Consider the following 11,141-nt stretch of genomic DNA (forward strand, 5'->3'; position numbering starts at 1 on the left):
TTATTTAAAAAATGTTGTCCTTATACCACTTTAATTTTGGATAATATTCATCCCTACTGGTGTTATGAAGAATGACACATAAAAACATTCTTTATTTTGGTCTAAATTTTATGACAGTTCAATCAGCATGGAAATCCTGAGCCTTGGGAAGTCTGGGTCTCATTTTTGTATTTACCCAGTGGACACGCTGTTTCTCACTAAAGTTAGTTGAACTATATGGGCCAGTTTCTCTTGTGAGCTTCTTGTAAGCTTTGAACTGGAAAAAGAAATACACAGCAGGGTAATCTAGCCCTTTGAAATTTGGGACAGCTAGGAAAGATGCACTGTGGTACTGATTCGTAATAGGCTTTGTTCCCATGACATCAATCTATAATATGATGAGGATTCTTCTTGGATTAAGATGTCCAGTGGTTATAAATGAAAAGCTCTTCTCCTTTTGGAAGGGAGGGGTGCTGAGGAGATGTATATAATTTCCAGTTATTTCCTTTGTGGGACTTTTGGCATTTGAAAAAGGCATGTCCTTTCATTAGTGGCACAAAAGGCAGTGTTCAAGGATGTGCCGATTTAGAAGTTAATACATCACACGATTTTTCTCTGTTGGAGTTGAAGAAACTGAAGAACCACACTCAGGCTTTTTAAAACTGATACTCACTGTTTATTGAGCTCTCACAATCCACTGGGCAAGGTCCTAGCACTTTATGGTGATACAGTCATCATCTCATTTCATCCTCACCTGGATGCTGGAAGCTGTGCACCCACCAGTCTGTTTTAGAGATGAGCTAACTGAGGCTTGGAGACGTGAGGCAGCCTGGCCAAGGCTCAGAGCTGGTGCAGGCTGGAATAGGGGCTGAGATTTGTTTATCTCCAAAGGCCAGGTATGAAACAAGGAGCCTGCACAACACCTTTGCTGGCCAGACTTGGGTGGGTCACCGGCTGGGTATTTACGCACTTCTTGTTGGTGTAAGAGAGGCTTGTGAGTTGGATCATTAGTTTCAAAAGAAATTATTTAAATTGTTTTAACTTTTAAACCTAAGCTCTTTTCAAAGGACTTAATTCTAAAAATTCACTTATCCTGGGTCCATTTAAGGTATCCCTGGAAATCACTGGGATGGGTTTTTGTTTGGTTTCCCCACTTAGGCAGATAATCCCAATTAGAATTTCTAGAGACTGTTTTCAAAGGATTCCGAATTATTTTTACATATTGATATTCTGTAGGTTACTTCTTTTGTATTATAAAAATCTTAAATCTAACCTATTTAAGTTTTGGTATCTGTCCATAGCAAAATATATTAAATTCTACTCCTGAGAGTATATCTGACAAAAAAAAAAAACATGAATTCAAAAAAGATACATGCAGCCCAATAGTCACAGTAGTATTATTTATAACTGCCAAGGTATGGAAGCAACCTGTGTCCATTAGCTAGATGAGTGGATAAAAAAGATGTGGGGTGTGTGTGTGTGTGTGTGTGTGTGTGTGTGCACGCGTGCGCGTGCATAGTTACTCAGATGTGTCTGAGTCTTTGAAACCCTGTGGACTATAGCCTAGCAGGCTCTTCTGTCCATGTGATTTCCCAGGCAAGGATATTGGGGTGGGTTGTCATTTCTTTCTTCAGGGGATCTTCCCAACCCAGGGCTTGAACACACGTCTCCTGTGTCTCCCGCACTAGTAAGCAGATTCTTTATCATGGATCCACCTAACATATATACAATGGAAGACTACCCAGTCATTCAAAAAAATGAACTTCTGCCATTTGCAACAACATGGATGGGCTTGGAGGGTATTATGCTAAGTGAAATAAGTCAGTTAATTCTCTATCCTCTATTGTAGAGAAAGATATAATACTTTATGATATCACTTATATGTTAAATCCAAAAAAGCACTACAAACTAGTAAATACAACAAAGAATAAGCAAACTCACAGATAGAACAAACTAGCAGTTACCGGTGGGGAGAGGGAAGCGGGGGGAGTGCTAGGGGATTAAGAGGTACAACTATTAAGTATAAAATAAGGTACAAGGATACATTGTACAACACAGGGAATATAGCCAATACTTTATAATGGAGTGGTCATGGTGGTGGCTTAGTCACTAAGTCATGTCCAACCCCATGAACTCTAGCCTGCCAGGCTTCTCTGTCCCTGGGATTTCCCAGGTAAGAATACTGCAGTGGGTTGCCATTTCCTTCCCCAGGGTATCTTTCCAACCCAGGGGTTGAACCCACATCTCCTGAATTGCAGGTGGATTCTTTACCAACTGAGCCATAAGGGAAGCCCAATTACAATGGAGTACAATCTTTAAGAATTATGAGTCACTATACTGCACACTTGTAACTAGTGTAACACTGCGCTTACACTATTCTTCAATTAGAAAAAAAAAAAGCTAAAGAGAAAGCAATCAGGCCACATCATTCCCCTGTTTATATTCCTTTCAGTGTATCTTCCTGCTTCCATTTCTGTTTCCTAGATGTCCTGTGAGATTGAGAACATGATATTTTTTAGTCATTTATATTGCTTCCAAAGCCAGTTAGGACCTGAGCTTGAATGTAGTTTGAAGGAGTCTTTGCTTTGAGTGTGGGCCCCACTCCTTCTTCCCATAGTCTTATAGATGCATGGATGAGGATGCCCTAAAGAGATTTAAGGATGCTGCTAAGTTGCTTCAGTCATATCTGACTCTGAGTGACCCCATAGACGGCAGCCCACCAGGCTCTGCCATCCCTGGGATTCTCCCAGCAAGAACACTGGAGTGGGTTGCCATTTCCTTCTCCAATGCATGAAAGTGAAAAGTGAAAGTTAAGTCCTCAGTTGTGTCCGACTCTTAGCGACCCCATGGAATGCAGCCCACCAGGCTCCTCCGTCCATGGGATTCTCCAGGCAAGAGTACTGGAGTGGGGTGCCATTGCCTTCTCCGATTTAAGGATGAGGGGAACAGAATTAGTACATCTCTCAGGTTCAATTCCAGCTCTCTCCCACAGAGTCTGCTGCCCTCCTTTGCTGGGGCTTGAATCAGGACCCTCCAGAACATGTGGGAGTTGGCCAGCATCTGTGAATGTGACCTTATTTCCAAGTTGGTCAAGTATGATGACGTTGTGAGGTTGGGTCATAGATCAATATGATGGATTTCTTATTAAAAGGGGAAATATGGATCCAGGGACAAAGACACAGAGAGAACGCCATGTGAAGACTGGAGTTAAGCTGTCACGAGCTGGTGAATGTCAAAGATTCCAGCAAAACACCAAAAGTGAGGAGAGAAGCGTGAAACAATTTTCCCTCACATCCTCAGGAGCCATCAACCCTGCTAATACTTCAGTTTTGACTGTCTAGCTTCCAGAACCAGGAGACGACAAATTTCTGTGATTTAAGCCATTTGTGGCCCTTCATTATGGCAGCCCCAGCAAACTAACATGAACTTTGTTCCTTTATTATTCACAAGACCGATCAATTTTCTTCACGCCTCCTCTAGTTTATTTTAACCAAGACATTTTGCCATAGCCATCCTGCCTGGGCAGACTCAAGACTGAACAGGTACCAAGGCCTCTGTCCGGAAGGACACCACATGCAGAGAGCACACAAGACAGCATCATCTCACCCTTTTTAATGAGACACTAGTATCTAGGTTCTATAAACCAAATATCAAAAAAGGCAATGTCATGCTTTAGCTCTGGTATTGCCATCAACAGTCCCAACTTTCTCCATCATGCCATTTCTTCTTTAATTTAAGCATGCCATTTTAGGGAATTGAATACTTCTAGGAAGAGAGGAGCCAATTTACAGGGAACACTGTATGTGGGAATACTCATTCAATATTTAAAACAGGAAAATATGAAAGCATGATGAAGATCCCCCCAAAGGCTGTGTGAATGTGCTTCCTCCTACATCTATTTGGATGTGAGTGCACGGCTAAGCTCACAGCTGGAGCCCTCAGAATCCCTCTGGGCGAGTGATCCTTGCTTTGTAGCCTGGGCTCCCCCTGTCCTCCTTTTGACTTTCAAAGAGAAGTTATTAATGCTGGTTATCCAGAAAGAAAGTGTCGTTACAGTTTGTTTTAGCATTCCTCAAGCTTTGCATTTTTTTACTTATCTATAAATGAAGATAACTAAAACACTGCTGTCTCTTGTTAGCTTTTCTTTAACATTTGGTAATGTCTACATGAAAAGATTCTGGAAGAGTCATGGATAGTGGTCATGGGGACTCTTTAGTTTACTGAGAAAAAGCCTCATTCTGTTTTCGCGTCCCAGTCCCTAAAAATTGATTTCAGAATCTTGGAGGTTTCAAGAAAGAGAGTGGGATAGATGTCAAAACAGTTCATTCCTGGTGTCCAGGACACTCTGTACATGTAAGTTCTGACTGTCCTTTCTTGGTTTCATACAGTGGCGGGACCGCTTGTCACCAGAAAAACCATGTGTTTGTGAAAGAAGTTCCTGTCCAAACTGCAAAGGGTCAAGGGGAACAATTCAGCAACCTGCAGTGTAAGCTAAAAATCAATAGTGGTACAGGCACTGTGTGTGTCTTTTTAATAACTTAGGTGTAAAGAAGCTGTTTCCCAATATTTTAGGTAGAGGACTTGATATAAGCAGAGTCGCTAAATCTGTCTTCCTATCCTAAGAGAGAGGGCCCGCGTTGTCCCAGAGATCAATCTTCCCTAGGAATGTTCTGTGATGTCGTCATTATTCCTCACTTGTTACTCACTGAGGGTTTGCTTTATGCCAGGCACTGTGCTAGGCTCGGAGGTTCTACAGTGAATAAAACAGAGCCCCTGCCTGCAGCTGGGGAGGCCAACATGGTCTATTTTTATATCAAGAGATACTAAGTGCTAAGCAAAAGATAAAATAAGCTAAAGGGGGACAGAGTTGTTCTGTTAGTCACATGGCCAGGGGAAGCCTCAGTGACAAGATTCATCAGAACAGAGACTAGTGCGCCATGAGGGGGTGGAATGTGGTGATGCCTGGGTACAAACATCCGACCAGAGGGAAACTGAACAGGGAAGGAGCTTGACTTGCTGGAGGAGCCACAGGAAGAGTGGCCTAAAGCAGATGACCGAGTGACAGGGAGGACAAAAGTCCAGCTTTCCCGCATTGTAGAGACAACTTTCAGGTAAGGTGTATCCTCGAGCTCTCCCTTGACAGGTCAGCTGAGGGTGGGCCACTGCCTGAATCCACACTCTCTGATCTCCTCCTCCACTTCCATGTCTTGCTCTCCCTTCTCCCCTGACATTCTCTTCTCACAACGCTTCTTTGACAGAACATTTGATCAAGAACCCTCCTCTTAAAGTCTGCTTCTAAGGTAGTGGACGCTGAAGAGTCCCATGCAAATGAACCATATGACCTGACTCACTGACAAACTGCTTGTAAGGCTCACACTGGCTGCTGCGTGGAGAACCAAGGAGAGGAAATAACGGGGGGTCAGGGGAGCAGGGAGACTCATTAAGAGGCCTCTGCAAAAGTCCAGGAGATGATGGAGACCTGGACCAGGACAGCAGTGGCGAGCAGGTGAGAAGTGACTGGAGCCTGAAATATTTTGAAGGTAGAGTTGACAGAACTTGATGGTATGGAGATGAGGGTGTGAGAGAAAGAAAGAAGTCAAGGATGATTCCAAAACTTTTGGTCTAAGATACTGGAAAGACAGAGTTGAGCTCCCTAAAATGGGGAAGGCAGCAGCAGGCTTTCAGTAGAGAAGTCAGGAGTTCAGCTTTGGACATGGTGAGTTTGAGGTGACAAGTGGACATCTAAGCAGAGATGTTAAGGAGGCAGAGAATATGCCCGTGTATGGGTCAGAGGAGGGGCCTGGGATAGAGTGTTTAATCTGGGAGTATTTGGCAGTCTTGACAATGTAATTAAATCACCAGAAGAGTGAGTCTAAATACAGAAGAAGCTTCAGGCAAAATCTGCAGGGTATTCCAAAGTTAGAGGTCGGGGACATGAGACGTGGCTTGTCAGACGAGAGAGGACCCAGAGAGAAAGGTGCCATGACCATCGGCCACAGAAAGAGCATCGTGTGGAAGGGCGTGGCCAGGTGTGTGGTTCTGAGGAGCTGCAGTACCAGGAGACCCAGGAACATCCTGCGGGGTTTGGCAGCAAAGGGGCCTGGGGTTGTCTTGACAACAGTTATCTGTCTGAAAGTGATGAGGACCAAGCCTTGATGGGAGGGGGCCCAAGGGAAAATGGGAGATGAAGAAGACAAGACATTGAATAGAGGCAACTCTCTGAAAAGTTTTGTTATAAAGGGGAGCAGAGAGACGGGCAGAAGCTTAGAGGGGAATGTGGAGTCAAGGGAGAATTTCAGAAAGATGCAGTTCTTGGAGGTTCTATAGTCAAGCCAATAATCTCACAGAGAGGGTGAAATAAAGATACAGGTGAGAGGGAGCAGTTCTGGAGAGTCTATTTGGTGGGACTGTGCACAATGGTGGGGCTGGTCTCAGTAAGTAAGTACATGGTTCATCCTCATAGGAGGCAGGTGATATAGACACAAGCAGGTGGAGGTGAGGTATTTAAAGAGGTGACCTGTCTTTTATGACTGCTAGCACTTTCCTGGATAACTAGGACTTATGGTTATAAGCTGTGTTCCAGATACTTGCTCAACTATCACATAGGCTTTTTCACACTCTTGATGATTTAGGCATTGATTTCTTTAGCCATTAACACATAATGGATGTTGGGGCTTCCCTGGTTGTACAGTGGCTAAGACTCCACACTCCCAAGGCAAGGGGCCCAGGTTTGATTCCTTGTCAGGGAACTAGACCCCACATGTCGATAACTATGAGTTCACATGCCACAACTAAAAGATCTCATGTGCCGCATCTAAGACCAGGCACAGCCAAACAGATAAGTATTTTTAAAAGAAGACAAAATTGATGTCTATAAGGAGCTAAATCTACATGCAGGCTAATGCCCTTTCCAAATCTCGAACTTGCAGGTTGAAGTATATGCATAGGGTTACTGATATACCAAGCAGTCAATTAATCAACTCAGTAGATAAGATTTTAAGAAATTCTAACCTTGTCCAGAAGGGCTACTCTTTACAAGCAACTTCCATCAGCAAAATGTAGTTTTTAGTTTTAAATTTCCTGATCTCTGCATACACAAATTAAGGATGGCACACCAACCTTCTGTCTAGTCTCCTGGTTTTCTGTCACTCTGATCAACCCTTAGTATTATTTAAACATTTCTCACTTTTTATTATAAAAATGTCAGCCTACAGATTCATGAAAACTTGTCCCTTTTGTGTAATTTATCCTTCGAGGCTGAAGGAAAACCTTCAGGGGGAATGTAAAAGCAATCAGGCATCTATTTAGAAAAAAAAAGCTGTGATTATTTTTTGTATGTGGTTTTATATCATTTCACGTTTTCAATATGTCTATTTCACATAATTCATTACTTGACATTTTTTATTTTCAATCATTTTTCGTTGCTTATAAATAAACATGCATTAATGTCAAGAGAATTAGCATCGCATAATAAACTTTACAGAAGCTGAAAAACTGGCTTTGGTGAAGCTGCCTCTTTATTTGGCACATGCATATACATTCAATGGGGCCTGTCTAGAGAATTAAACACTGGCACATTTTTTATCTTTGCTAAATAGAAGCAGTTCTTAAATGGAGATTGTGATTTCCACAGTAACATTATGCAGGTAAGAATTATGCATTTTAATGTTATTCAGTTTGGAAGTTAATCTTAAAATAATTTAAATGATAGTTGAAATGATGATTCTTTGTACCTCTCCAGAGAGAACTCTGCCCATGGTATGGCTACATGCATTCATATAGATTCAAATATGATTATATGGTTTATTATTTCTTAACATAATAGTTAAAATGAATTATTGGAATAGTACAAAATAAAATAGAGCATTCTTCACTAATCATCAAAGCATATCGAATTTGAGCTCTTCTATAGAAATCTACTAGGAGACCAGGTTTTTCACTAGCTTTCAGTTGAAGGCCATTGAATCAGGGTATTGACTTAGGGAAGTAGGAAAGAAGATTCTATACAATTCCTAGAGCTACTTCTCAGAAAGTATAATATAAAACACTTAAATACAAATCGCAGAAATAATAGAAGGAAACTACGAACAAAATAAAGCAATGAGTCAAATAAATCTATCTAAATAATTAGGACTGTTTTCTCCTTGCTTTAGGTTATACAATTATTAGGTAATTAACATGTTAATAAAATGCATAATGGCAAAAGATACAACACCTAGTACTAAATGGAAGTGTAGCATTTACATGCTTGACTCTCTTTTCAAAGTTCATAAATTTTAGTCACTGCACAGATAAACTTTTAATATCAGTTCTGTAGAAAACTAAGGCATGTCTGCCTGAGGGCACAGGATCTATGCTGACTGAATAGACTTCTCTTTCCCTGGATGCCTTTGTGATTGCTGATCTCATTAACAGATCCCCAGGAGGAATGCTAGCCTTCCTTTGCCTAAAGCCCTTTGAAGGACCCCATCTGAAACAACTGCCTTGCAAGAGGATATCAGTTCTTAAAACTCACCTCTACCAGCTTTTCTGCTTCCACATACATAATCTGAGACAAATCTCTGTAGATTTCAGATGGTTGCAATGCCTGACTCTAGAAGAGGGAGCATTTTCATTGAAAGGTTTTGCCTATGATATCAGCAGAACCTGGAGAACGTGTAGGGAAATGAATTTTAAGACAAGGAAGAAAGAAATGCAAAATTTATCAAGATGGGTGAACTTAGCATAGAATTTGCATTCAGTGTGTTATCTCAATAAGCTAGTATTTAAAATTTTACTTGGTTATCTGAAAGACAAGACTCAACACTTTCTGGGATGTCTGAATTGTTAGAACTTTCTTGGCAGGATGCAGAGGAAAGAATTCAAAAACTTAAGAAGGTTAGAATGATAAATTTGATTTATCATGTCAATTTTTGCATACAGACCACTAGGCTCCTAGGAGGGCTAAGAGGGTACACTTCTATCTAAGGTATCAAGAGATGACTTAAATAAAGGTGGCACCAGCATCCCTGAAAGAAATTGTGTGGCTTTTCTCTGTAATCCAGGAATGATGGCAAAAGATACAGCCACTGAAAAAGGTTCCTTAATTTCATTAGTGGATGATGGTCTCCAGAAATGGGAGATGATTAAGTGGCAAGGCTTAAGTGCCTATAATAAGATCGATGCTATTGTTGGAATAGGTGTTGGGTCTATAACCCCATTCAGAGTGGTTTGATTTAGCTGGTAGAAATCTTTGGGAGTGGTTATGATGTCCCTGTGACTAAAGCTGGTGAACAGGCTTAATGAGATGCACTTAATACATAGAAGTAGGGGAAAAAATAAAACATCCTTGAGTTCTAGTGCATGGAGATCTGGCTTAAGACATCAGAGGGAGAAAAGCATAATTCTTCACTCAATCCCCAAGCCAGTACAACATTCAGTTTTCTGAGTGAAGGTTAAGCAGAGATTCCTTGAAGAAGGACCCTGCAAGACTGTCCCAAGTATGATCTACATTTCTTCCTCTCAGCATTTCCTCAAAGTGGCTATTTACCAGAGTGACTGTGTATTGGGAAAACAACTACCTAGACTTTTCAGAGGTTATAGTACACCTCTTAAAAATGAATGCAAACACTAATCTTTGTAGACCTGATATATCACTTAGAGTAGGGATTTAGGAAGTTCAGTTGATAAATGAAGCTTAAGTCCATTTATAGTAAGACCAATGGGTTTACAGCTCCTCTCTGTAGTTATTTCTCTAGTTTTTAGATGCAAGGGGGCTTCCCTGGTGGCTCAGATGGTAAAGTGTCTGCCTGCAATGCGGAAGACATGGGTTCAAACCCTGGGTCGGGAAGATCCCCCGGAGAAGGAAATAGCAACCCACTCCAGCATTCTTGTCTGGAAAATCCCATGGACAGAGGAGCCTGGTAGGCTACAGTGCATGGGGTCACAAAGAGTTGGACATGACTGAGCGACTTCACTTTCACTTTAGATGCAAGGAAGGGGCAGATATACTTGGCAACTGACCCAGTACACACATCTGATACTCTAGTTACTCCATCCATGAAATGGGGGCTATTATGGTGGAAAGGGCCAAGTGAAACCATCTGGAATACATTTTCTATCAAGATGGTAAATCATAAATATTACTGCTTTCCTAGGGAAAATGCAGAGAATTGTTTCACCATCAGAGATTTGAAGGATGAAATGTGCTGATTTCTATTAATTCTCTTTTATCTCCTAATTGAACTTGTGCAGGAGATAGACTGCTCTTGGAGGATGAAAGTGTATTTTCACAGATTTAATCAAGAGGTTATTCCATATACATTAATTGTTCCAATTGTGGTCTCTTTATCGGGGCATGTCCGACACAAACTTTGCAAACTGCTATATAGATACTGACTTGGCATCTTTTTTCTGCAATCAACAGGATCACCAAAAACAGCTTGCTTTCACTTGGAAAGGAGAGCATTATACCATCAGTGACTTTCTTCAGGGGTATGTTGACTTTTTGCTTAAAGAAGGTTGACGGCCAAAGAATAGATGCTTTCAAACTGTGGTGCTGGAGAAGACTCTTGAGAGTCCTTTGGACAGCAAGGAGATCAAACCAGGCAATCCTAGGTGCTGAAGCTCTGACACTTTGACTACCTAACACAAAGACCCAACTCATTGGAAAAGACCTTGATGCTGGGAAAGATTGAGGGCAAGAGGAGAAGTGGACAACAGAGGATGAGATGGTTGGGTGGCATCACTGACTCAATGGACATGAGTTTGAGCAAACTCAGGAGATAGTGAAGGACAGTGAAGACTGGTATGCTGTAGGTCATGGGATTGCAAAGAGCTAGACATGACTTAGTGACTCAACAACATGTGAACTTTCTGATTCTCTTGTTGAAATTAGTCTCTTTTTATTCAAAGTGTCCTTACTATCACCTGGAAGATTGTTAGGAATGCAGTCCCACTCCAGATCTACTGAATCAAAATTTTAACAAGATTTTAATCAAAATTTTAACACGATCTCCAGATGATCTGGAGCACAACAGGAGTTTGAAAAGAACTCATGTTGTCTAAAATGAACTTGATCACACCACTACCTCACAGGGTATCGTACGCTCCACTGTTGATGACAATGCTGAGTGTACATGGAAGTAGAAAGTACTCAAGGTGAATTTATGAAATATATGCAT

The sequence above is a fragment of the Muntiacus reevesi genome, chromosome 17 (genome assembly GCF_963930625.1).
Source record: "Muntiacus reevesi chromosome 17, mMunRee1.1, whole genome shotgun sequence".
In the NCBI taxonomy this organism is placed as follows: domain Eukaryota; kingdom Metazoa; phylum Chordata; class Mammalia; order Artiodactyla; family Cervidae; genus Muntiacus; species Muntiacus reevesi.